This window comes from Henckelia pumila, chromosome 3 (genome assembly GCF_033568475.1).
Source record: "Henckelia pumila isolate YLH828 chromosome 3, ASM3356847v2, whole genome shotgun sequence".
NCBI lineage: Eukaryota > Viridiplantae > Streptophyta > Magnoliopsida > Lamiales > Gesneriaceae > Henckelia > Henckelia pumila.
In genome coordinates this window covers 163749881-163775623 of record NC_133122.1, presented here as the reverse complement: position 1 = coordinate 163775623, position 25743 = coordinate 163749881, and the positions used below count along the sequence as shown (strand labels likewise).

The following is a 25743-nucleotide window of genomic DNA, read 5'->3' as shown; positions in this document are numbered from 1 at the left end:
AGACAACATTCAGGACCAGGTATGAGCATTATGAGTTCCTAGTAATGTCATTTGGATTGACTAATGCACCGGATGTATTTATGGATCTGATGAACCGAGTATTCCAAGAATTTCTAGACACGTTTGTCGTTGTGTTCATTGATGATATTTTAGTATATTCACATGATGTGAATGAACACGCGTATCATCTGAGGCTTGTGTTGCAGACTTTGAGGGATATACAGTTATACGCCAAACTGAGTAAGTGTGAGTTTTGGCTGGATCGGGTGGTATTTCTTGGCCATATTATATCCAGAGATGGATTTTCAGTGGATTCGAGCAAGATTGAGGTTCTAATGAACTGGTTGCGTCTGATGACAGTAGCTGAGATCCGTAGTTTTCTGGGTCTAGCAGGATATTATCGTCGCTTTATCGCGAATTTCTCGCAGCTAACTCGACCTTTGACACAACTTACTCGGAAGGGAGTAAAGTTTGAATGATCCTCAGAATGTGAAGAGAATTTCTATGAGCTTCGTAGACGCTTGGCTTCTGCGCCTGTGTTGGCTTTACCGTCTAGATCTGGATGGTATGTGGTATACACTGATGCTTCTCTTCAGGGACTGGGTTGTGTCCTGACTCAAAATGGGCATGTGATTGCATACGCCTCTAGACAGTTGAAAGTTTACGAGAATAATTATTCAGTGCACGATCTTGAGTTAGCAGCTATTGTATTTGCATTGAAGATCTAGCGTTATTATCTGTATGGCGAGAGATTTGAGATCTTCACAGACCACAAGATTTTCAAGTATATGTTTACTTAGGCAGAGATGAACATGAGATAGAGATGTTGGATGGATTTGCTGAAATATTATGACTGTGAAACTAAGTACCATCTAGGGGCTGCTAATCTCACTACTGATGCCTTGAGTCGCAAGGTGCGAGTGTACGCACTTCAGACATGTTCTGTGACAAGTGCAGTTGAAGATTGTTGTTCTTCAGGGTATACCTTTAAGCATAAGAAAGGTATGCAGAGTATCCAGATGTTTGCAATTTTATCTAAGTCAACTTTGTATTCTCGGATTTGGGATGCTCATATGTCTGACCCGAAGACCCATTGTTTGGCTCGTTTAGCCAGAGATGATAGTACATCTGGATTCCACTATCAATCAGATTGTTTTCTCTGTTTGTCAGGTCGTATTGTTGTTCCGGAGGATGATACTCTGAGGGAGGAGATTTTATCCCAGGCTCAACGTTCTAAGTTAAGTATTCATCTAGGAAGCAACAAGATGTACAAGGATTTGCGCACAAGGTTCTAGTGGAAGGGAATGGAGAGGAGTGTGTACCAATATGTTTCGAGATGTTTTGTGTGTCAGAAGGTCAAGGCAGAGGACCGACGTCCTGGATGTTTGCTTCACAGTTCACCTATTCCTGAGTGGAATTCTTGTATTCTCTTGCTTGGTGCATTCTCTATTTATAGTGTAGATTGCATAAGTTCGTTCAAAGTTTTACTGTAAGCCTTATAAATGCAAGAGTATTGTTGTCGTCGTCTTCTTTGATATATAATACACTCTATTTACTGTGTGATTTGGACTGCTTCCGAATAAGGAAAACAACAGTCACAGACAGCTTCTGCACATACCCTTAGCAGTGTACATTTTGGGTAACTATATGATTTTTTAATTCTTGATGGATGTGCATTGCTTGTCAACCGATTTCTCTGATAAAGTATCTGAATTATTTTGAAATACGTGAATCTTGAATCGAAAGATATCCTAATGACTGTTATTCAACAATCTTGAAAGATTGTAATCGGTCGATATGAGCTATCTTTAGTATGACCGAGCGAGTAGATCTTGTCCGAGTGAGGCACTATGAAAGAATGCATCCGGTTGAGATATTTAGCTGCTTGAGTCTACGGTTGAGTACCTGTTATTACAGGTAAGGGAAACTATTCCATAACAATGAAGCATTGTTTGTTATCACCAAAACTAAGTGTTCTAACACCTTCTCTGCCCGACTCCAAAGCACGACAGATTTTCAGAGCGACGCCAAAGTCATCGGAGGTCGCGCTCCCTCACCATAGAAAAACAAACTATCGCCCTCAACAGGACGAAATTTCACGATCTTCTGGTAACAGTCTACAGTAGCTCGATATGTTGTCAATAAGTCTATACCCAAGATACAGTCAAAATCCTCCATCGCTAAGATCATCAAATTTGCTGTCAACTCATTACCCTCGAATTCTAAAGAACCTCACATGACTACAAGCTTGGCCACAGCTGAATGGCCTGTTGGGGTGGACATAAAAAGTACCACATCTAGAGACACATAGGACAATCTATGATGCTTAACAAATATTGCAGAAATGAAAGAATAATACGCACCAGTATCAATGAGAACGAAAGAAGGTATGCCACATAGAAGAAAAGTACATGTGATGATCCTCTCGTTCTCCTCCAAAGCCTGATCCTGGTCATGTTTCCTTGCTTCAACCCGAGGATCTCAATAGAATTGTCCTGGTGGAGTGCAGACAGAAAATATAGCTTTATAAATGCAGCACGAAAATCAGCCCAAGAAACTATAAACATGACCATGAAACAGAGGTGCTGATGCGGACTTCCACCACTTGCAAGTGCGCCCTTCCAGTAGGAAGTTAATAGCCTCCATGCATTGCTCCCCGGTAAATTGGAAGACTTGGAAACCCTCAATCTGCTCCAACCTGTCCTCTGCAATCTCAGGGGTCTCGCCTTCAACCAAAGTCTTGGGTACCATCTGTATGAACTTATACATGTCAAAACGGCGGCGACCATCATGATGGTTACGGTGTTCCTTGCGACGGCCATGATCATCCCCATTACACTAGCATCCCACACTGCGATGACTACTCTCGTCGTCATGATCTGCCATCTACAAGATGCAACATATATTAAAAAAAACAATTTCCTAGATACCAAAACAATATGCATGCTTTGATATCATAAATGTAGTGACCCGTCTTGATTCACCTACTAGAAAATCCTAATTACATGAAATTTAACTTAAGACAAGCGTAAACACATAAAACAATGGAAAATTAAATTCTTACAACCCAATCGAACATCATTAAAATACCCAAATATTATACAACCAAATCGAACATTGTTGGAGTGCAATAATTTTTCTTGCTGGGTAGAGCAATCAAACTATGACGCTTGGGCTGCTGGGCGATTTAAAAGATTTGAGTTATACCATTAACCACCAGCTATAACTTTTCGTAAATTGCCAAGCGCTCGGTCTTACAATTGCTATCAAAGCCAAGGTCATGGGTTCGATTACCATTAATTGCAAGGAGTGCAATTATTGGGAGTGAGATTTTTGGGGGTGAAATAATTGTCCTTGTTGGATAGAGCGATTGAACCATGACGTTTGGGCTGCTGTGTGGTTTAAAAGATTTGAGTTACACTATAATAGATTTTGGTAAAGCTAAAAATGCTCGGTCCTACAAATACAGTGCGATAAACCAACTGAAATGAAACCAGATTGCCATTTCTCGGTAAGCTGCAACCTCTGCCTCAACGACCACTCCTGTCGGGTCCGTCCAAATTAAGGTATGTACCATGAAATGGGGTGTCAAAATCGAGTAAATAAGCAATGAAAACGCTCAATATGAAAGTATGAGTATACACAAACTATGATTGTGTGAATTTGATAAGTGTATTTTATGCACTTAATTTATATATGATTTGACTTGGATTTTGTGATGTATCGAGTGAATATTATGCGTATTTGTTTTTGTTTTTGTGAGTTGCAAGGATTTGAAGAAAAGTAGCAAGAAGAAGCGGAAAGCCGAATTACGGGACAGCAAACTTCAGAAAATTACTGGGAATGTTACATTCATATTAATCCGATCTTCACCGTTCAAATTGCAGTTTAGAATGTTTTAAAGTTGCTGTCAAAATTTCAGCTTGATCCGACGGGTAGAACTTAAGTTATGATTTTTACAAAAATGCTGCGCAGATGGTGAAATGGAAGAACAAGTAGCGCCCCAGCGCCATAAGTCTAGCGCTCCAGCGCCCGTAAAATCATGTCTCGAGCACCCCAGCGCCATATTTTGAGCGCTCCAGCGCTAGACGTCCATCATTGAAAAATAAAATACGAAACTTGAGCGCCCCAGGCGCCAAATTATTAGCGCTTCCACGCTGCGCAGTCTCCAAAAATAAGGAAAGTCTTTAATCGATTTTTAAAATGGATTTTATGACTTATTCTGGAGGATACGAGGGTTTAGGGAGTTTTCAGAGCAAAGAGATGGCTATTGAGAGTTTTGAAGTGCACAAGAGCTCAAGAATTTGATACGAAGACAGAAGACGGCGGCATCCGGCGACGAAAAAGCTTAATTTTACTTCGTTCTAGTTTTTCTTTAAACTCTATTTTTCTTAGTTTATGGATTGTTGGAAAAACATGTCTTATTTGATTTTGAATTGCGTTATGAACTAATTTCTTAGTCTAGAGGTAGACGGATCTTGACTGGAAACCATGATTGAGATATTTTGATTTATATATTTGAATTCTTCGCACAGTTTATTTGTGTTTTCCTGATTTTAATGCTTTCAATTTACTGGTCATAGATTGAATGATATTTTATTCAGAATCTATCACTCGAGAGAGGAGATTTTGAATACGACATAGGAAAATACATCTTTGGTGTTTATATTGTTCGAGAGGCATATAACTCCATAGAAGTCATTAGAAGAATTCTTGTGCTATTTACCGGATTTAATAATTGAACTTTGATAGAGATATTGAGTTTGTTATTGAATACGAATTTCTGCTTGACACTCGAGAGAGGTAGTAGAAAATAATAGAGATTCTTGGCTAATAAACTAGAAGAATTGATAATTGAACAATCATTAGAAATAAATTGTGGTGAACAGTCAAGTGAAGTCGAACCTCTAGCATTCTTCGCTTATTGAATTTTTCTCTCATGAACTCGTGGTTATTTAGTTTTGTTTCTTGCAAATTTTAGTTTTATAAAAACAAACCATTTTCGTAGCTCTACATAGGATTATGATTTTATTAGTTGCAAATATTTGATATAATATCATTTATTCATTCTCCGTGGGATCGACTTGGACTTAATTCCTATATTATAACTTGACATCGTGCGCTTGCGAGCGAAAAACATGCAACAAGTTTTTGGTGCCGTTGCCGGGGAATGAATTTTATTTGATTTATATTAAATTGTGCTAATTAGTCTTAATTTTGATTTAGAGCATTTTATTTTATTTTGTTGGTTCTACTTTTAAATCTTTCCTCTCTATGCAGTTTATGCGAAAAAGCCAAAGTTACGACTCACTGCTCTTTGATCCGGAAATTGAAAAAACTGCTAAAGCTTTGTGAAAAGCTAGAAGAAAAGAGTTGCAACAAATGGCTGAAGAAAGGGAAACAGCTGTCAATAATGCTTCGGTGCCGATCAGAGATCACTTTCTATCGGTGATCAATACTCAATATTCTGGGATAGCTCTGCAGAACATCACGGCGAATAATTTTGAGTTGAAGCCAGCTCTGATTAATATGGTGCAGCAGAATCAGTTCAGGGGTGCAGCTACTGAAGATCCAAATTTGCACCTGCGTACTTTTCTGGAGATTGCTGACACAGTAAAGATTCATGGTGTTACTGAGGAAACCATCAAACTACGATTGTTCCCGTTCTCTCTTAGGGACAATGCTTGTAGTTGGTTGCAATCACTACCTCTTGGGAGTATCACTACATGGGATGATATGGCTTCTAAATTTCTGGCTAAGTATTTCCCTCCTGCTAAGTCTGCTCAGTTGAAAATAGAGATCACTACATTCAAACAGCAAGATTTTGAGCAATTGTATGAAGCCTAAGAGCGGTACAAGGAGTTGCTTAGGAAGTGTCCAAACCATAATTTTCCGGACTGGGAACAGATTGAGTTATTCTACAATGGTTTGAATGGGCCAACTCGTATTTCTGTGGATGCTGCAGCTGGAGGTACAATATTTTCTAAATTTCCTGAACATGCTTATGAGATGCTTGAGCAAATGACTGTTAACAGTTATTAGTGGCCGAGTGAGAGATCTGCAATAAGGAAGCCTGCTGGAATTCATGAGGTTGACGCATTCACTGCTTTTGACTGCTGAGATGGCTACTATTTCTACACATTTGGCTGCACTGACCAAAGGGAATCAAAGTTCTAATGAGACAGCATCTCTGGCGACTGCCGTAAATTCTGCTGATGGATTTGAGAGTGTGGAGCAAGCTCATTATGTGAACAACAGGAATTACAATAATTATCGAGGTAATCCTGTACCCAATCAGTATCATCCTAGTTTGCGTAATCATGAAAATTTTTCCTATGCAAACAATAAGAATGTGTTGAATCCTCCACCGGAGTTCAATACTCAGAATGGTGAAGGTAAGGCATCGTTGGAAGATTTGGTGAGTAATTTTATTGCAGAATCATCCACAAGATTTAAGAGGAATGAAAATAGGCTTGATAGTATGGAGACACACTTGACCAATGTGAGCGCTTCTATGAAAAATCTTGAAACACAAATTGGTCAACTGGCAAATGCATTGAATAATCAGCAGAGAGGTGTGTTTCCTAGCAATACTGAGGTTAATCCAAGGGAGCAGTGCAATGCTATCACCCTTAGAAGTGGTAAAGAACTTGGGGTTGATGACCCAAAGGAAGTAGATGATGAAGAGGCTGAAGAGATTGTGGTGGAGTCTGAAAAATCTGTTACAAAAATTCCAACAATTCTGCAGTTGTGCCTGAGAAACCGCATGTACCAAAAGCTGTTTTGCCATATCCTCAACGGTTCAAGAAGAAAGCGTTGGATGAGAAGTTTTCTAAGTTTCTTGACATCTTCAAGAAAATTCATATTAATATTCCATTCGCTGATTCTTTGGAGCAGATGCCGCATTATGCAAAATTCTTGAAGGAGGTGATGTCTAAGAAGCGGAAGGTGGAGGAGTTCGAGACTGTCAACCTAACTGAAGAGTGCAGTGCTATCCTACAAAAGAAGCTACCACAAAAATTAAAAGATCTAGGGAGTTTTACGATTCCTTGCATTATTGGTTCTTCTAATTTTAATAAAGCACTTTGTGATTTAGGAGCTAGCATTAACTTAATGCCTTTGTCTGTTTTCAGGAGTTTGGGACTTGGAGAGGTGAAACCCACGACAATCGCATTGCAGCTAGCTGACAGATCTATCACATATCCATTTGGAATCATTGAGGATGTACTGGTAAAAGTAGATAAATTTATTTTTCCTGCGGATTTTGTTGTGCTAGCTATGGAGGAGGATGCAAATATGCCATTGATTTTGGGGAGACCGTTCTTGGCTAATGCTGAAGCCAAGATTGATGTGAAGAAAGGTGAGTTGACGATGGGAGTTGATAGTGAGAAGGTGATCTTTAATGTTTATAAGGAGGTTAAAAATTCATCCATGGAAAAAGTGTTCATGATTGAACAATCAAAGAAGATGGAATGTTGCTGCAAAGTTGTTAGTGCTGTAGAATTGCCAAGAGAGAATGATCCGAAGGTAGCAAAGAAGAAGAAGAGAAAGAAAGAAAAGATCAAGAAGATTGTTGAATATGTTTGGAGGGTAAAAGAAAAGGAAAAGACCTCCAACAAAGTGGAACCGGGCTAGAATCAGAATATAGTCGGGCTATGAACTATAAACTAAGCGCTTCTTGGGAGGCAACCCAAGCGATTTTTTTTTATTTGCTTTATTGTTTCTTTTATTTTAGTTGTTTTCCTTTTTATTATTTTTTATCATGAGGAAACTAGACATTAATAATGATTTTGAATTGTGTAGGTTAAAAAGTATGGAGCTGAAAGAGTTTAGGAGCCACCCCTGATGAAGAGTTTTGAGTGATTAAGATGGTGCTGAGTACTGACGCTTGGTGCCTAAGGTATGTGTCCCTTGTTTTTAGTGAATACTATACATTGAGGACAAGGCACAATTTAAGTTTGGGGGGTGTTTAAAAATTGTGAAAATTTGAAATTTTTTATGAGTTAGTTGGAGTTGAAGGCATGATGTTATAATTGTGTTGGCCTATGATGAAAATAAATTTGTGTGCTGAAAAAGTTTATGTTAGCTATATTTAATCTTGAGTTCTCACATTTATGCACGAATGCCATGATTTTCGATACTCCTAGCAATTAGAAAAAAATTATGTGGATTTATGATGTGAATTAGAGGATTTGATTGTTAACTCTTGTGATTTTTAATTGAACCTGAGGTAGATTTTTAAGATCACAGAAGTGATTTAGGCGTTTTTTTTTCGAATCTATTGAGTTTTTTTTAGCCATTCTATATTCATGAAAAATCCAAAACAAATTGAGTAGCTAAAAAGTTCAAAGAAAAGTAATGGCGGAGAAAGTAAGGTGAGGGGAGGCCTTGAAAAGGAAAAAAAAATGGATTGAAATTCTAGTCCAAATATAAGGCATAAAGATGGAGATGTATGGAGTAGAAGAAAGCCAAGACTAATGTCTAGCAATGCAAATAATAGAGATTCTTGGCTAAGAAACTAGAAGAATTTATAATTGAACAATCATTAGAAATAAATTGTGGTGAACAGTCAAGTGAAGTCGAACCTCTAACATTCTTCGCTTATTGAATTTTTCTCTCATGAACTCGTGGTTATTTAGTTTTGTTTCTTGAAAATTTTAGTTTTATAAAAATCAAACCATTTTCGTAGCTCTACATAGGATTAGGATTTTATTAGTTGCAAATATTTGATATAATATCATTTATTCATTCTCCGTGGGATCGACTTGGACTTAATTCCTATATTATAACTTGACATCGTGCGCTTGCGAGCGAAAAACACGCAACAGAATTCAAATGTACAAGGTACCAGAAAACTATTCCAGTCAAACTCTGCCCAGTCAAGAGGCGCCATGGTATGTAGCACTCTGGAACGTCGCATCAGGAGGTGGCTTACAAACAAGAATAATCTGTAGATATAGGTGACCTGACTCTGTACAAACGGATCCAACCATCCACTCAAGGAAGAGAAACCCCACTACAGGCTATTTTAAGGATACATGCTCAACATGAAAATATATAAAGCACAATAAACGTGACATAATATATGCACATAAAACATGTCAAGTATAATGCAATACATAGAACATCCATAGTTAATCAGGATATCTCGGATAGTACTTTCGTACATCTAACAAGCCACCTAACATCACAGGGCCAAAAGTCCAAGATTATAATCAAGTGAATACCATATCAAGTATAGCTTACTGACCGCTTAAATCGGTATGATAAAAATCTACTTGCAGGCGTACCAGGTCAAGTAATAGATAGTGGACAAAGGTCCAGATGTCGAATCCACAGGGACTGTATATATATGAGTACCAAAATGTGATTATTCCTACTTAATGTAGATAATCAATAAAAGTGATGAATTTTCAGATTTTTAACTAAGAAATTAAATTGCAAATAAAGTTCAATTAAAAACGCAGCAGGAATTTTTGGATTAAATTCAAATATGAGAAAATCTCGATCAAGAACACACGTAGGTATCAGAAAAATTATGTAACATGTAGATGATTTAGGACTCAGATTTAATCTTAAATTACAGGAATTCTCCTAACTTGTTCAAAGGTCTATTTCTAGAAAAATCAAACTTATTCAAGTATTGACGGATTAATTTTTCGTAGTTATAATCAAATTCAAACGCATGAAGAACTGTGAGAATTAAGTTTTCACCTAAACCGCACACTGAAACGAAATTCTATTTCTAGTCGATTTTACCATGTGTTTATTATTAAAGTGATCAAAATCAATCCCTCCTCTGTTGACTTAGGACCAATTAACATGCAAACAAACAATTGATTAGGTTATTCACAAGACAAATATAAATTTAACAATCAATAAAATAAAATCAAGTCTTAAAAATCCCAAATAAACATCCAAGTTTTCTACATAAATTTGTCCGGCCCAATCACATTGCCTTGTTCGAAAAGAAATAACTACTCAAAGTCTAACATAGTTCTCAACAAAAGTTTTCAAAAACTCAAAAATAAAAATAAAAGAAGAGAAATAAAATGATTTTTATGTGTAGCCGCCTCTTGATTCTTCAATCGGCGTCTGGAACCCTAAATCTGATGGAAAGATAGCCTTTTATACGCCCAAAAATCTCTAAAAGTTATTATGCAATCCGAGCAAGAGTTTCCATCTTAAAAAGTCTGCCCGTCTTTCACGCTCGAACGGGCTCAATGTGCGCTCGAGCGAGCATAACTTGCGCTCGAGCGAGTGTGACTCTGAAAATTCTTTGCTTCGCCCTCAGCCTCGCTCGAGCAAGCAGAACATGCACTCGCGCTAGTATAAACCTGGCCCAATCTTCATTTTTTTCTGAAATTATCCTACAAAATAAACCAGGAGAAGTATTATGTAGAAAAATGCATGAAATAGGATAAAAGTAAATAAAAAACAACAATAACATATGAATGCATGACAAACAATAACAAAATTTCACTTAAAAATGCATATAAAACACACTTATCAACTCCCTCATACTTAAATCTTGCTTGCCCTCGAGCAAGACATGCAAAAATAATATGCAAAAAACGACATAAGTAAGAATGAATCATGAGCAAAATAGCCTCAGATAAGTTCCAACTTCAGGAACTAAAAACCACAAATACTTCTGATTGTCCACAATATACTGTCAGTTTAAAGTAAACTTGTGTGTGTGTCATGCCATTCCAGTTTCATGCAACTTCAAAAAAATTTGTCCTAAGACTGCTTAGAGACCTATGACAAATCAATGCAAGTGTTACACTCCAGTACTCTTTCATCCCAACAATCCCAAACAAAAATATGTAATTTCTTGAGATCAATTACGTACCTCCGGATTTTGCACCCGGTTTTTTTAAGCCCCAATAATTACCCGCAAACTTAGCTATAACTAAGATAGGATTCAAATTTCAATCCCCTCGTCTATAGTCCGAATGGAGCTACAATCCCATTTAGCCCGCAAACTTAGCTATGGAAGAATGATTAGAATTTCAATCATTGTCCAAGCCAGGATGGAATTGTCATTTTAAAATTTTCAAATTCCTAACCCCATGGAATCCGTATACTTAGCTACGAATAAAGGATTAGGATTTTATTCCTGATCGTAACCCGGATGGAGTTAACTTATTTTTCAAAAACAAAAAAAAATTCAAAAATTTTCTAGGTACGCCCAAGATCATACATGCAATGTCATAAAATAATTAGGAATCCAAAGACATTATCATAATCAACAAACACCTATTGCCGTGCAATGGTCAAACAGACATGAACTTTATCAAGTACTTCGCTACATTACATCAGTCTAACATGCATGCTTAAAATGATTCACGATTCAACCAACAGCTTCTCATGTTCAATCAAAAGCAACATTTTTACAAAAATAATTTCAACAACTCTATCATCATAGGCCAACATTCATCATTCTACTCATTCACACAACACAACCACAACAACATAATGATATGCATGATTACGAAATACATGCAAAGAACTAGACCATATGAATGCAAAACACAATGATCAACAAAACACACTAACACTAAACAACAACCCCCCATACTTATCTAAAGCATTGCCCTTAATGCTCTAGATACCATGAACAGAATGAAAACAAACATAAACACAATGAAAAAAAAAATAAGACTCCCTTGGTTATAAATTTGTTCGCTTTCTTCTCGGCAGTATCAGCTGGGACGGTATCAGTAGACTGGGTATATCAGTCAGGCATAGAAAACTGTCATGGGAAAGAAGCAAAAATCAAATAAGCAATAAACAATAAACTAAAATAAAATAAAAAGCAAGGGAAAAACACTGGGTTGCCTCCCAATCAGCGCTAAATTTATAGTCTATAGCCCGACTATATTCCTCTATTTATTGGCAACATTCAAGGTGGTTCCTCCACCCTCTTGGATGAAAATCAATCCTACCACTGCTTGCTTCACTTCTATAGAGATTTGTCATATGGCCGATTCCTTTGGAGAGCTGAACCTGCTGGCATTCCCCAACATCATGAATCAAATCAATAAAATTTACAATAGAGCAAGATTTGGAAATTTGGCTATCGCTAGCCGACTTCAGCATATTAAACACGACTTGCTCATCATTCATCCTTAAAACTCCCCCTTTTCAACATCAATTAAAGTCCTACTAGTAGCAAGAAACGGACGACCTAAAATCATAGGAACCTCATAATCCTCATCCATATCAAGAACGACAAAATCAACAGGGAAAATTAGCTTATTCACTTTAACTAATGCATTCTCTACTACCCCTCTAGGATATTTGACAGAGCGATCTACAAGCTTAAGCGAGATGGTAGTGAGTTCAATCACCCCCATACTTAATTTCTTAGCAAGTGAATAAAGCATCGAATTGATACTTGTCCCTAAGTCACACAATGCATTATCAATAGAAAATTGACCAATATTGAACGGTATAGAGAAACTCCCTGGATCTTGAAATTTTTGTGGAAGCCTATTTTGGATCATCGCAGAGCACTCCTCATTAATTTTGACTTGTGCTAGATCGTTCAGCTTCTTTTTATTCTTCAGTAAGTATTTCAGAAATCTGGCATAATTTGGCATCTGAGCTAAAACATCTGCAAAAGTTATGTTAATATGTAGTTTGTTGAAAATTTCAATAAACTTTGAAACTGATGATCAAACAATAATTGCTTAGCCCGCTAGGGAAAAGGTAAAGTAGACATATAAACATCAGCATTAACATTAGAATCTACTTTCTTACCTTTCTTACCTGTAGGCGATGGTGGCGATGGTGGCGCGGGGCTGCAATTGTCCTCTTTTTTCCCATCTTCATCGATCTCTTTCTCGGGTTCCTTAGATTTTGATCTAGTCATGACCATGATATCATTCACGTCCCTAGGATTTGTTTCAGTGTTTCTTGGTAGTGAACCGGGTGCTCTAGTCAAAAGTTGGGTTTCTATTTGGGACATTTGAGTCTCCAACTTTTTCAACATAGCTTATTGATTCTGCAGTCTTGCCTCAGTTCCCGAAACATAATTCATCATGATCTCCTCAAAGCTTGGCTTTTGCACCTCTTGCTTAGGTTGGTTCTTCCAGTTTTGATTGTATGTGTTTTTGTATGAGTTGTACGGCTGCCGTCCTTGGTTTCCTGCAAAATTAGCCGCCTCCACCTCAAACAACTGTTGTTTTCTGGCTTATGTCCCTGTATTTGATTAACTGGCGCTGTTTTCATAAGTGTCATCTGGTGTGTCAGAGCGTCAATCTTCGCATTCATGGCCATTAAAGCATCAACTTCAAGAACTCCAGCCTTTTTCTCTTTCTTCACATCTGGCCATCCTATATTACTCTCTGCCATATTACAAATTATTTCCCAAGCCTTTGCCGGTGTCTTCCTGAATAGACTTCCATTGGCTGCAGCATCCAACATAGAACTCACTGATGGATCGCCTCCATTATAGAATGTCTGTGTCGGCTGGCTCTGAGTGAGATTATGCTGAGGACACATCCTCAACATATTCTTAAATCTGATTCATGCTGCATGTAAGGACTCTCCCTCCTTTTGACTATAAGAAATAATGTCAGAAAATAACTTCTCCATCTTCGTAGGAGGAAAATAATTGTTCAAAAAAGTTTGAACAAGTTGGGTCTAAGTAGTGATGGAACCCGCAGGCAGGTCATCTCGCCACTCAAGTGCATCTCCATATAGAGAAAATGAGAATAACCGCAGTCTCACTGCATCAGAGGTTACCCCATTGAACTTAAATGTGTCACAGATCGACAAGAATCAATCCAAATGAGCATAAAGATCCTCCTGAGAAGTGCCCCCAAACCGTGCTTGAAGATGGATATTCTGAATAATAGAAGGTTTCATCTCAAAGCTGTTCGCCTCAACAACCGGACGAACTATGCTAGATTCATATCCTTCAACTGGCGGACGAATTAAATCCAAAACTATACGGTTGTCCGCCATCTCTTCCTCGGTCTCTGATTCAAGTTCTAAATTAATAGCTCTTCTAGCTTTCCGAATTCTACTCAGTGTCTGCTTGATCTCCAAATCAAGTGGTAGAAGATCTTTGGTGTGTCTCTTGCTATGCATGCAAAAGCCGAAAGTACCTGAAAATCAAAGACAAAGCAAAAGTAGAGATTTCAGAATTTAATAAAATAAATTAAAATAAAGTCTAATCTCAAGTGAAATAAAAATTCTGATACCATTAACAATCCCTGACAACGGCGCCAAAAACTTGACCGCTTAAATCGGTGTGATAAAAATATACTGGCAAGTGTACTAGGTCAATTAATAGATAGTGGACAAAAGTCTTGATGTCGAACCCATAGGGACTGTATATATATTAGTACCAAAATGTGATTATTTCTACTTAATCTAGAATAATGAATAAAAGTGATGAATTTTCATATTTTTAACTAAGAAATTAAATTGCAAATAAAGTTCAATTAAAAACGCAGCAGGAATTTTTGGATTAAATTCAAATATGAAAAAATCTTGATCAAGGACACACGTAGGTACCAGACAAATTATGTAACATGTAGCCGATTCAGGACTCAGATTTAATCTTAAATTATTGAAATTCCCTTAACTTGTTCAAAGATCTATTTCTAGAACAATCAAATTTATTCAATGTTTAAGGTTTAATTTTTCGTAATTCTAAATCAAATTCAAACGCATGAAGAACTGTGAGAATTCAGTTTTCACCTAAACCGCACACTAAAATCGAATTCTATTTCTAATCGGTTTTACCATGTGTTAATTATTAAAGTGATCAAAATCAATACCTCCTGTCGACTTAGGCCCAATGAACATGCAAAAAAACAGTTTATCAGGCTATTTACAAGACAAATATAAATCTAACAATCAATAAAATAAAATCAAGTCTGAAAAATCCCAAATAAACATTCAAATTTTCTACATAAATTTGTCCGGCTCAATCACGTGGTCTTGATCGAAAAGAAAGAACTACTCAAAGTCTAACATAGTTCTCAACAAAAGTTTTCAAAAAATAAAAAATAAAAGAAGTGAAATAAAACGATTTTTATGAGTAGCGGCCTCTTGATTCTTCAATTTGCGTCTGGAACCCTCAATCTTATGGAAAGATAGCATTTTATACGCCCAAAAATCTCTAAAAGATATTATGCAATCTGAGCAAGAGTTTTCATCTTTAAAAAGTCTGCCCGTCTTTCTCGCTCGAGCAGGCTCAATGTGCGCTCGAGGGAGCGTACTTCTGCCCCGAGGATTTTTGATCACGTCTTTCTCGCTCGAGCGAGCATAACTTGCGCTCGAGCAAGTGTGACTCTGAAAATTCTTTTCTTCGCCCTCAGCCTCGCTCGAGCGAGCAGAACATGCGCTCGCGCGAGTATAAACCTGGCCCAATATTTATTTTTTTCTGAAATTATCCTACAAAATAAATCAGTAGAAGTATTATGCAGAAAAATGCATGAAATATGATAAAAGTAAATAAAAACAACAATAACAATAACAATAACATATGAATGCATGACAAACAATAACAAAATATCACTAAAATATGCATATAAATCACACTTATCACCAACTAAAAACCTTAATTAGACCAATAGCTACTCCCAAAAGCTACTAAGAGTCTAGACTTATACCTGCGTCTGTCATTAGCTCTTTGATGTTGAAGGCTCCGCCGCTTGGGCTCCACTCCGCCGCTATCCCAAAGCATCCCGCTAGCTCTCGATCCTCGAACAAGCGACTAAAAATCACAAGAACACACAAGAGACTAGAGAGGAGAGGAATAATTATGATCTCGGATGGCCTATTTATAGGCGGAGTTCGGACCTTTCGAACCATACTATGGACATTCCAAATCGTGCATGGGTGCCATGTTTCGAACTGCTTACTTCGGACGTTCCGATCCCCTCTTCGGATTCGATCGAATGCATGCCTTGACGTGTCTATGGTCTCTTCACACGTAAGTGGAAGGTTGAGTTCGGACCTTTGGAACTCTCACGTGTCTGTGTATGATTGTCACCTCACATTCTGCATGGCCTAACACTGATCGTATCTTCCAAACTTTTCGATGGGTCTGAAGTCTGAAATTTTATTTCTGAACTGAATTATACAATTGATTTGTTTAAATTACTAACTCTTAATCGTGTTTAACATTTAACTAACTTAAAATGTCCAAAAAGAATCTAAATCTTTTAAAATTACTTATCTAGAATTTGATTATTTGGAGTGTTACAACCATTATTTTGAATAAAAATGAAATTTATCCATAACATTTCTTATCGAGCAAACCTGTCATTTTAAACGCACTTCGCTTCAATTTTAGAAAGTTGCATCACAAGTACAAATGTGTGTTCTTCGAATACATGCGCCAATTTCTTTTTTATTCCAGTAATAATCAACCAAGTAGTAGTAAAGATGACTTGGACTTTCCTCATGAGTGGAATCAAACAAGAAAATGTGAATACTAAGGTAGTGTTTGGGAGAGCTTCTAAGAAGCACTTTTCATTAACAAAATTTTGAAATTTTGTGAAATTTTGTTAAGAAAAAGCTGAGAAGTGCTTCTTAGTAGCTTTCCAAAACACTACCTAAAAAGTAAAACGATTCTTTAATAAATAGTAATATATCAATTAAGAAAGAATAATTAAGAAAATTCTTTCTCTCGAACTTTGAATTTGACTTTAGTAGTCAGAAAACTAAATTACCAGTGCCAGGTAAAATGTTTGAGTCCTATCTAAAAAAATAAAAATTAATATATGTCAGGGGAATGTTTTTCCGAATATTTTGATTTGATACAAGTAAATTTTGAATTCAACGTGACTTTTAAAAATAGGAAAATATATAAAATTTATAATTATATATATCTATACTACATCTTTATTATATTATAATATTATAATAGAAGATAGTCTCATAAAAACAACTTTTGGTATTTTAAGTGAACATCCTAAAAACGTCCTTAATTTTAGTAATTGAATTTTTTTAAAAACCAATACAAGAAACCTAAAAAATTAATGTGTCATTTCCACCATCCCACTTTTTCAAGCTCTCTCCCACGTATATCTCTAATATTGTAATATTTGTCAAAAAACCATAAAACAACACATTCTTTTATCTTTTTTCACTCAAAATTTTCCTACCACTATTGTATTTACGTAGTTTTCACACACGTGTTTATGATTTTTTCTAGTATGAATAGAAAATAATCAGGTTTTTTTAATTCTCAAACACGAAATATGGTCCAAGACCATAAACTTTGACAGGACGACAGGACATGGGAGGCAATATTGCTACCATTTAAGAGATAAATGGGGTGTATTCAATCTAGGAGAAATAACGATTTTTAATAACTTTTGTAGAGTTTAAAAATTTAGAGGTATTCAATCTAAACTTTTATATACTCTATAAAATTCTAGTGGTATTCAACATGGAATTTCATAGATTTTTAAAAAGTCTCGTGGTATTCAAACTTGACTTTTTAAAACTCCATAAAAGTCTATAGGTATCCAAAATGTTAATAAATCTCCATTGACCTATTAAATTCTTTAGTACAAATTTTGAGACCTTAGGTACAACTATGAAAAGTAAAAAATTCTCCACCCTACCATACCAAAGATTTGTAGAGATTTCTAATTACAAAATACCTATAAATCATTTTTTTATATAATAAAATTAAAAAAAATTAAAAACATAAAAATAAAATCACAAAAAACATATAAAATAAACTTACGTTAATTGCTATTATTTTATATAATCTTACAAAATCTTCTCTATTATGATTTTTTAATTTTTTCCTTCAAATTTATGATTCTGTACACAGTATTAAAATTATTTTTCTATTAAAATATTATATAGTAATGACCATGTTATATTTTTATAAAAGTTGATTTATATTAACTACATAAAAAACGGAAAAGTTCAGTATTGAATTTATTTTGAATTTTTTATAATTTATTTTAAAATATATTATTTATCGCTTTTTTTAGTCGGTTAAATGCTAATAATTTTGAATAAATGGGTATTACTTCACCGGTGTTTAATCATGTTGTTACGTATTAACAATATTTATATACTTTGGTCTCTTTTTAAATAAAAATTTCTTTTGTCTTCAGGCAATGTGTTAAGAATTTTCTTGAAATTTATGGTATGTTTGCTTGATGGATTCATAACAAATAATTTTCGTAAACATATCTCGATTATTATAATTAAAAATAAACATATCATGATAGATATATTTATTATTTTCGTCAATACACTATAATTAAATAGTTTGTACTTGTTTTAAACAACCTTCTATCATATACATTGTAATTAATAATGATAAAATCTTATCGAGTAGGTCTCCAGTGAAACGAACGGTCTCACGAATCTTTATTTGTGAGACGGGTCCAACCTACTCATATTTATAATAAAAAAATTGACTCATGAGACCGTGTCACAAGATTTTTTGTTAATGCTAAAATGGTTTTTGTTTTATTACTACAATTATATCATTTTAAAATTTTTGGTTGGACTTTTTATAATAATTAATAAAAACAGATAAATTTATTTATTATAATTATGATAAACTCATAACATTTTTTTAAAAAACTTTATGGTTTTCGACTGTAATTAAAGTAAAATAATATTATTTTAATTTATTTATTAATAATTTGATAAGAAAATCAATATGTTTAACTATATATATTTTTATATGACATTTATTTTAGTCTGTGTATTTAATATCTCTAACTATAATTAAGTTTTGTAATGTATGTGAGGCTGAGTCATTTTTTTGTAAAAATGAGCCTCCATCTATTTATACGTTTTGTTTTGTTTTATTTGCTTTTTTTTCATGAATTATATATAAATATTGTTAGGATTTCTTATATCCAAGTTTTAGCGTTATGACAAATAATCAACATCAGCAGCAGAAGCAGTAGAGTAACAGAGCTGCAAGATGATTGATTGCAAGTAGCAAACCAGCAGAGCTATCCAGCAGTAGTGATAGCTACTCAGATAAGCAGATCGAAGTCACAACAGTTAATATCAACAAAACTAATGAAAACCAGCAGACAAACTAAGAAAGCAACAGAAGCAACAGAGCAACTCAACAGAAACTCTCTTGTAACCAGTTAAATCTATTAACCTACGGTCTCTAGTACACTGATCAAAGTCAAATCTACACAGTCACAATGTACCTTTATACAGTGAGCTAAACGACAAGAAAACGTCTATTTATCAACGGATGTATTTGAATCAAGACAACCGTTATCTTGCCACTATAATTAGAGACTACAACCAACGGTAGAACTGGTCGTCTTACAAAAACTCACAACACTCATCAAAGAAACAATCGCAGTTTAACACTTTCAGTTATTACATTCATACAGGAAGGGTTCATGCTTACATTGAAGATCACTCATAAAAGTCGAAGAACACCAACACACACATCAAGTCATATCAGATCTCATAGGATCATTTTGTGCTTAGTGTTTAGTTACAAACTTTGTATTCGTACATGAGTAGAGGTGTTGTAAACCTCTGTAATCTGTTTTCAGCCGAGGGTTGAAATCAGTAAAGTTACTAGGAGTCTTGGTGGTAGGCAGTGGGGTAAGTCCTGAGCTGAGGTGGGACGTCGTGTCAAATTATTCTAGTGATACCTTCTGGAGACAGAATAAGGGGTGACGTAGGAGCAGTTGAGTATCCGAACATCCAAAAACAACCTCTATGTCATCTACTGCTTTTATATTTCCTCTCATACACCAGTTGAACCGGATGATGCGAGTCAATCTCCCAGTTAATATTTTTTGCACAACCGTATCTTTGTTGGTTGACTTTTGGAAATCTAGAGAAAGAAGGAGTTCAGTGGCTAACACTGCTAAACTCACTGCTGGACCAGTAGACGCCTATATCAGTCGTTCAGTGGGACAAATAGAAGCTTGATATTTGTTCTACTCCAACAACAATAGTATTTCGATCCTAACAAATACATATGTGTATAATCGAAGAGATTCAATAATCGAATTGAGCGAAACTCAATTTTATATTAACAGTCCTAAAGTTATAATACACTATTATCATGATGTACGTGTTAGTGACAACAAAAGTGATTTGGAATGCACACACAACTTTGCCACATGCACCTAATCTATCCAAAAACACCACATAATCTTGAACGTCCTATAGAATTGAAGTCGGGACTAACGAATTTACCGAACACCCCTGATCTGTTCCAGTTCCATCAAACATGTTAACAAACCAAAGGAATGGACATGCCATATAGAGTTCATTTCATACTTTCTTTTATAATATAATTTAAATATATTTTTTGAACCTTTGTCTTATTTTTTCGCCTTTTTTTTTAATTTTTCCAAAATTTAGATTCTTCGAGGTTTGTTTTTCCTTTCATTGATTTTTAAAAAAAAATTTGTAAAATAGAAGGGAAAACTTTAATATACAATTTTTTTTAAGCTAATTGAACCGAATTAAAATATCGGTTACTTCATCTCGATAACTCAATTAACCGATTTTTATTTAAAAATAATTAAAATTTTAATAATTGAATAAGACATTTTTGTCATAGAAAAACATGTTATGGTATTAAAAATAAAAAATTGAGTACAATATTAAATATAAAAACGTCCAACAAATATTATAAAATATATATAAAGTCTAATATAAAAAATAGAAATTTAATTATTTATAATTCGATTAATCGAAATTTTTTTTAGAAAATGGAAAATTGAATTGAATTAATTGATTCAATTGAGTTTTTCTAAAATTAATACCTAATTCTTGAATTAGCCGATATAAGAAAAATTGAAAATATAAAAAAATTAAATTGAAAAAAAAAGAAAAAGAAAAAAAGAGAGCGCATATAATAAAAAAAATCTTTAAAAAAAATTAGAACGTATAACCCATTCATTTGGTTACAAATTTCAAGAAAATAGATCTCTTAATTAATTTAAAGCACACTAGCCAGCTTAAATAATCTTCTCCTATTTACTTCCATAGTTATTTATTTTTGCATATACATCAAAATAATAAAAGGAATAAATAGAGTCTTTACGAAACTCTTCAAGTTCGAATTAATTATCTTTTTTCCTAATGACATGGGAACATGGGTCGTTTCTTTACTTTCCAGTGTGTACTGAATAAATCCCGAAGTAACCCAATAATTTACAAACTAAATATGTTAGTCATGTAAACTGAATTAAACACCTAAACACTGGTCATATATTTATCTACTTAAATACTTTGGACATGCCTTAAGAACAAGTCAGAATTAATTCTTATTTCTTGATGGAATGAATAATCGTGGCTGGTTGTTTCGTTTGGATTACACACATATTCTTCTTAAATTTTTTTTATTTCTAAAGAATAACATTGTACTTTATTTGAATAAATCAGATAACTCATTAGTCGGAAATATCAATATATATGATATTATAATATGAGTAAAATTCATTTTGATACACGAACTATTGATAAAATATCAAATTGGTACATTAATTATTGAAAATTGTTTAATTGGTACATAATCAACTTATAAAGACAATTTTACCGTTTACTTACATTATTTTAAAGTCTAATATTTTTTTAAAATTAAAATAGATACACATTTTATTATTCAAAATAATTTTATTAATACAATTATAAGCATAAATTTATATTTATTTAAATTTTAGATTATAAACAAAGGATCGTACTTATTGTACGAAATATTGTAAATATTAATTAATATAAACATGCATATACACACATATATATAACAATTGATAAATTATATATTCAAAAATAATATATATTACAAATATATAATTAAAGATATTTTTTTTATCTATGTTATAATATTATTATTTATATAAATCAAAATAAAAATGATATATATGTTTGTGTCTTTTCATTTATGATCTACAAATTTTACATTGAATACTTTTTTCGTATACATGATATATAATCTTCTTTTTATAGTATAGTAATTAGTAAATATGAATTTATATTTACAATTAAAATTAATATAATAATTTAAAAGAAAAAAATATGTATGTAGTTCAATTAATAAATTTAATAACAATATTAAACTTAAAAGCAATTTAAGTAATTGGCAAAATTAACTTTTGAGTTTGATCATATACCAATTAAACCATTTTCAATAGTTCATATTCCAATTTGATTTTTTATCTATAGTTCATGTACCAAAATAATTTTTACTCATTATAATATTTATAACCTTCTTTTAGATACCAATAATAAATTAATTATTAAACGTTGAAGATGAAATTTCATGACACTTTGATTTTGATTTAAATAGATAGACATGCATATATTCTGAAGCCAAGATTTGTATTTTCAAATACATACGAGTGGCTTTAAATACACGCTTAAACTGAGTATTATTTGTATTTAAAAGGAAATTAAAGTGAAATCCTAGTTGGTTAAGGAAATTAAAGTGGAATCCTAGTTGGTTTACACAAACTCAATATCCCTCCCCCCCAAATATATACCCCCAACCCCCGCTTACGAAGTCTCCATTACGTTTTCACGAAACATAAATCTTCACCCTTTTCCTCTTCTCTTTGTCATGGCCGGAATCGTGGTGGTTTTCGACTTTGACAAGACGATCATAGAGCCCGACAGCGACAATTGGGTGGTGGACGAACATGGCGCCACTCCCCACAATGCCTTGGAACTCACTCATGGTACGTGTATCGATCTTTCAACGGTAAGTAATATCAATATATTTGTTTCTTTAATTTGTTTTACGATGCTGCAGGATAGGATGATGTTAGAATTCCATCAGCGAGGATTTTCCATTGAAGAGATCAAACTAGTGCTGAGGACGGTTCCGATACATCCTCGCATAGTCCCGGCAATCAAAACGGCCCATGCTTTAGGGTACGTATAATACATCTACATATATAATATATATATATCGAATTGGGTGGTCAAGATTTTGGAGTTTTGATTTATGTTTTCATAAATTTTTAGGTGTGATCTGAGGATAGTGAGCGATGCCAACACCTTCTTCATTGAGACGATTCTTGATCACCTGGGAATAAAAGATTGCTTCTCCGAGATCAACACGAACCCGAGCTACCAGGACGATGAAGGGAGGTTGAGGATCTCTCCTTACGTTGATTTCAAGTCGTCTCCTCATGGATGCATCAATCCTTGCCCTCCAAACATGTGCAAGGTATGTATATATATAATAAAATCTTGAGTACTGTTTTTTTTTAATTATTATTAATTATTTGAGCGTGTACTGATCTTGCGTTTGTTTAATTAATGAAAGGGTATGATTGTGGAAAGGATCAAATGCTCTGTAGTCAAAGAAGGGAAGAAGAGGATGATATATCTTGGCGACGGTTTAGGCGATTTCTGCCCGAGTTTGCAGCTGGAGGAAGGAGACTTCATGATGCCAAGAAAGAACTTCCCAGCGTGGAATTTGTTACGCGAAAATCTGGGACGCATCAGAGCAGAAATCCATGAATGGATGGATGGAGCAGAGCTGGAAAGCATTCTACTACAACTTATAGAAAAAATCAGGATTCAAGAAAGCGCGGTTCAATCGGCTTTGATGGTGGATTGTAAGTTCAGCAGCATTCCAATGGCAGCACATGAGAGCAGTCCCCATGTCCTTCGAGTCCATCAATTACAGATATGAGTGAATAATTTGGTTGTTGATTAAACAGCAGCTGGCCGTTTCGCCTTTTTCGCGTGTATGTAGAATGTTTTAAGATGTGTTTTGTGTTTTGAAAGCATCAGATAATTAGTAGACTAAATGTGAAATATAGACAAAATTTCTGAATTACGTTCGCATAAACATGGAGCCACCTAACAAGCTAAGTATTTTGATCAGTATTTAGAAAACAAATTTAATGTTACAACTTGTACAGAACAACGTTGCATTAACTAAATATTTTGGACAAATTGATATCTTTGCATTACACTGAAGAGTGATGTTGCATGCCCAATAATCTGAGCCATGGATTCGATCATGTAAAGGCGAACAAATAATTAGATATATGATCTCTCATAAACAAGTAAGTACCTAGCTTCTTCATGTTAATTCTTTTACCAGTCCAGTAATCCCCTTGGAGGCTGCTAACTGTTGCAAAAATAACATCAAGATCTTGAGTACGTAGCATATATAAATTCAATAGTTAGTTACCTTAATTTGTGAAGAAAATCTTTGAAATTCCCAAGCAGGATATATATTTGAGAGTGGATCGAGCGAGAGCTCATCATATTATTATTTTCATCTGTTTGTACCAACAAATGTACACAGGTGAAAGGAATATGCACTCTGGAAATTAAAAGGATAATTTTCACTTTTTTTCTCTTGATAATAAAACTCATCAACTGCAGAACATCAAATGTGACTCAATTCATCACTATAAGTTTCATTGTTCTCTTTCAATGCATGATTCTGTTTCATCAATTGAAAATCTATTAAATCATTGAATATATAAATATATATATGTGTGTCTGTGTGTGTTTGAATTTATTTGTAAATTTACATGACTACTCTTTTTTATTAATATATATTACATAAGTTTACTTGTGTGCTTTTCTTTTTCAATTATGACCACCAAGAAGATCAAGAAGCGTCACCACCACCATCCACCACTACTTGTACATGATGATGATAGATGAAGAAATATTCTAAGGTTTCGATCATGAAATGGAAAAGGGTTTCTTGTTAAATCTGTGTTCCCATCTCCGATTTCCTTCTAATAGAATTAATCTTATCGTTTCTTTCTCACAAGGGAATCAAGCATCACGGTCCGATCGATATACTATATATATATGAGCTAGCTAGCTAGCTAGATCAAGATTTTGATCAGTACTTTAGTCTTTTCCACTGCCGAGTGGCGATTAGTTTTTACAGATCGATCTTGGGGGTGTAAAATTAAAGTAAGCATTAGGGGTTTGAATCTGCTTTTGCAATTGCTTGCTTGCTAGGGTTCATTCAAGAAGCTGTGGAAGAGTTGGCTTTTTGGGGTACTATAAGATTTTGGACTGCCTGCCGCAGTTTTGTGTTGTGTGTACTACGTATATGTATCTGTGTCTGTGTGCGAGTGTGATGATCTCTATAGTTTGTGCTTGGCTTTTTCATGTTCTTCAAGTGTTTGATGATTTTGTGTTTGATATTAATTATATATTATTCAGCTTTAATTTGCGTATTCAATGATCTGTACAGCTCGTTATATATTCTGTTTGATGTATGTTGATTAGGGTTTTCCATCTCTGCCCATTAGTTTACAGTGATTTATCCTAAGGCTTAACAATACATATATAATTTATTAACTGGCTAGCTAGCCTAGCTTGGAGTTGGAATTATACAGTATATATATTTTATTCATTAATCTTATTAGCTAGCCAAGAAATGAACAATAATTATTATTATATTAATTTCTATAAGTGCCAGCTAATTCTCTCTTCTCCGTGTCTGATCGATCTGATCACAAATATTCGACACTGTCCGGGACGAAATTATATGAATTACATGTACTTTGTTTCATCAAAAACTTGATTTTCTGAGTCATACAACGTTTTATCATCTCCATATTGTATAGATATATGTGTGTGTGTGTGTGAGTGTGTTTGAATTTATTTGTAAATTTACACGACTACTCTTTTTTATTAATATTACATAAGTTTACTTGTGTGCTTTTCTTTTTCAATTATTTATTTCTATGGCACTTCAATTAAATAATTTATATAAAAAGTATATCAAACATTTTTTCAAATAAAAACTAA

General features: G+C 34.3%; 1 non-coding gene and 1 pseudogene across 1 annotated transcript; one reads left to right on the top strand and one right to left on the bottom strand.

The window, feature by feature from the left end:
- Nucleotides 1–5785: 5785 nt before the first annotated feature.
- Nucleotides 5786–5891, bottom strand: LOC140894088 (small nucleolar RNA R71). Its single transcript, XR_012153639.1, has one exon. It is a non-coding gene; the product is annotated as a small nucleolar RNA R71 (small nucleolar RNA).
- A 16670-nt stretch (nt 5892–22561) lies between these two features.
- LOC140891851 (inorganic pyrophosphatase 1-like) lies at nt 22562–23867 on the top strand (annotated as a pseudogene).
- Nucleotides 23868–25743: the final 1876 nt, after the last annotated feature.